Source organism: Schistocerca americana, chromosome 5, assembly GCF_021461395.2.
Source record: "Schistocerca americana isolate TAMUIC-IGC-003095 chromosome 5, iqSchAmer2.1, whole genome shotgun sequence".
NCBI classification, from domain to species: domain Eukaryota; kingdom Metazoa; phylum Arthropoda; class Insecta; order Orthoptera; family Acrididae; genus Schistocerca; species Schistocerca americana.
The window spans coordinates 571,037,509-571,041,079 of record NC_060123.1 but is presented as its reverse complement, the minus strand read 5'-3'; the positions used below and the strand labels follow the sequence as shown (position 1 = coordinate 571,041,079).

The 3,571-nt window shown below is 47.1% G+C and overlaps 1 pseudogene; it reads left to right on the top strand.

The window, feature by feature from the left end:
• Positions 1–2,287: 2,287 nt before the first annotated feature.
• Positions 2,288–2,405, top strand: LOC124617461 (annotated as a pseudogene).
• The last annotated feature ends 1,166 nt before the right edge of the window (positions 2,406–3,571 follow it).

The window sequence follows — 3,571 nt, the reverse complement described above, 5'->3', positions numbered from 1 at the left end:
TCAGAACACTTAGCCAATTCCAAGAAGCTATGCACATAATTTCAAACCCTGATACCCACACAAAATGATGAAGAGAAATAAGTTTATCGCTTACTAAATTCTCGCTGTTCGTGCTGTCAAACTTCGGCACCAGTCTTGACGTTTTAAATTATGACTTCTTTACTACCGACTCTGCTCGCAACACAGTTTGCAGACACTATCCATGTAAACCACTAAATGCACGTGCGAAATGATATAATTGCACGACTCATAGTTCAGGAGATATGACGTCATAGACATTTATATGCCCGAAAAACTAGTTTCCGCTTATAACGGCGCGTGTTAAAACTTCACGCACGACTTCTGAATTTATTACTTGTTTACTATTAACACTACTCGAAACATACTTTCCAGACAGTATCTACATATGTCATTGAACTTCCCTGCAAAGTTATACCATCGTACGACTCAATAGTGCAGGAGATGTGACCTCATAACCATTCAGATAGGTGCAAAATTAGCTTTTTGCTTAAAGTGGAGCGGAAATTACCCAGACTACATTCATCCAGGGTTTCATCATGAGAGCACTTATCAACTTCCAACAAACGTTAAGCATAATTTCAAAACTTTCCGCAGCTTTTCTCACTTAAGCATGCTTAAGCTGTCTTCCATAAGGCGGAATTCCTCGTCCAATCCTATATATACTCCGCCCTATGGAAGACACTTTTCGAATTTTGTTTTATCCAGACGTGTTCCAGCTCTTTTTGGGCTATCTTTAGAGGGCTACTTTGTTTCCCTTCTTACGCGAAGCTACTGAATGTTTATAATGGTAACTGTGAGCCTGCTACACAGTCTACAACTTGTCATGGCTTTGATGTTGTGGTGTTACAACAACACCTAATGGCGGCGAAAACACCGTGCAACCTCGAAAAATCGCAGAAAATGTCTGTGAAACGACAAAAGTAGTAACATCAGCGTGTTACCATGCCACAAACAAAGTAGACGAACACTACAATATCAAAGCCATGACAAGTTGTAGATTCTGTAGCAGGCTCACAGCTACCAACAGCCAACAGCTGTGGCCGAGCGGATCTAGGCGCTTCAGTCTGGAACCGCGCTGCTGCTAGGGTCGCAGGTTCGAATCCTGCCTCGAGCATGGATGTGTGTGATGTCCTTAGGTTAGTTAGGTTTAAGTAGTTCAAAGTCTAGGGGACTGATGACCTCAGATTCCCATTGTGCTCAGAGCCATTTTTTAGCTACCAACATGAACATTCAATAGCTTCGTCTAAGAAAGGAACCAAAGCAACCCACCGAAAGCAGCACAAAAAGAGCTGAAACATGTCAGGGTAAAACAAAACTAGAAAAGTGTCTTGCATAAGGCGGAATTTCTCATCCAATTTTCTTAGCAAGCGCGGAAATAAGAAGAACAGTAACACCACAAGACAATTGCTTTTTCGTTTAAAATATTCGTAAGTGTTCCAGGGACTGGGAGATGGTGACTGAGTGCGGAAAATGAGAATAAGAGGACAGAGTAATTTCACAGTTTAATTCGGGTTGGTTGAGGTTTCGTGTCGAGGAGGGTAAGAGCATGAGGAAATCGGAATAGAGTTTTCAGGCATTTGCACACAGGGGGAGGGAGGGTGTTATGGAATTTTGGGTTGCAGTCGAAACAACACTGTCAGTGGTGTTCAATGATCTTGACCTCAGCCAAATAGGTGGGAAGGAATGCATATCAACTTTTTGACTTCAAACCCCCCCACGAGTGTCTGAAAGAGGAGTTTAACAACGTTACCACTCGCTTTGGTTATAAGCTTGTTCTCGTTAGGCCTCCTTGCACGGCCGGCTGCTGTAGCCGAGCGGTTCTAGGCGCTTCAGTCTGGAACCGTGCTGCTGCAAAGGTCGCAGGTTCGAATCCTATCTCGGGCATGAATGTGTGTAATGTGCTTAGGTTGGTTAGGTTTAAGTAGTTCTAAGTCTAGGAGGAGGAGGAGGAGGAGGAGGAGGAAATTAGTGTTTAACGTCCCGTCGATAACGAGGTCATTAGAGACGGAGCACGAGCTCGGATTATGGAAGGATGGGGAAGGAAATCGGCCGTGCCCTTTCAAAGGAACCATCCCGGCATTTGCCTGAAGTGTTGTAGGGAAATCACGGAAAACCTAAATCAGAATGGCCGGACGTAGGATTGAACCGTCGTCCTCCCGATAGCGAGTCCAGTGTTCTAAGACTAGGGGACTGATGACCTCAGACGCTAAGTCCCATAGTGCTTAGAGACATTTGAACATTTTTGATCCTCCTTACACAGCTGTTTGGCAACGGCCTTGCCGCAGTGGATACACCGGTTCCCGTGAGATCACCGAAGTTAAGCGCTGTCGGGCGTGGTCGTCACTTGGATGGGTGACCATCCAGGCCGCCATGCGTTGTTGCCGTTTTTCGGGGTGCACTCAGCCTCGTGATGCCAATTGAGGAACTACTCGACCGAACAGTAGCGGCTTCGGTCAAGAATACCATCTTAACGACCGGGAGCGCGGTGTGCTGACCCCACGCCCCTCCTGTCCGCATCCTCCACTGGGGATGACACGGCTTTCGGATGGTCCCGGTAGGCCACTCGTGGCCTGAAGACGGAGTGCTTTTTTTTTACACAGCTGTTTACCCACTGTTTGCTGCCTCAAAGAACCACGATGAAACTCTTCCTCGCCCTGACTTGACTCTAGTCACTTCTCGGCGTTGTCGTTCAGTAGCAGTGTCCCGCGCTGAGCGGTCGAATAGTCTGAAAACCTGTATATACTCGCTCCACTGCTGGTTAACTACTCGCTCTGTTTAATACTAAGGCTGGACCAGTAACTGGCAGTACGCAGCCCAGTAGCTGGACAGTAATTGGCAGACCGCCTGCCCGGAGCGCCCTGCGTAGCTCCTGGCGCCGCTGAGAGACGCACCGGCCGGCTCCATTTGTTCCAGTTCGCGATATTTACTTCGTAACGAGAGCGCGGGGCAGTGGCAATAATCAGCTGTATCTGACAGACAGATGTGGGTAGCGACAACCTCTAGTTTGCTGGCAGGTGCGCTGTTTCCAAGCGTATGTAGATACCAGTGTCTATGCGCTTGTTACGGCTGTCGAACAGACAGCTCTCGTTAGCATCCCAGATTACATACACCTTACGAATTTCCCAGAATAATGGAAATCGACGATTTTGTTCTACGCTCATGCCTCCGTCATAAATTATCGGTCTATACTTCTCGGAAGGTACATCATCTACATCTACATTCACTGAAGTGTCAAAGAAACTGGTACACCTGTTTAATATCGTGTAGAACCCGCGCGAGCACGCCGAAGTGCCGCAACACGACGTGGCATGGACTCGACTAATGTCTGAAGTAGTGCTGAACGGAACTGACACCATGAATCCTGGAGGGTTGTCCATAAATCCGTAAGAGTACGAGAGGGTACAGATCAGAACATCACGTTGAAAAACATCCAAGATATGCTCAATAATGCTCATGTCTGGGAGTTTGGTGGCCGGTGGGAGTGTTTAAACTCAGAAGGGTGTTCCTGGAGCCACTCTGTAGCAATTCAGGACTTGCGGAGAGTCGTATT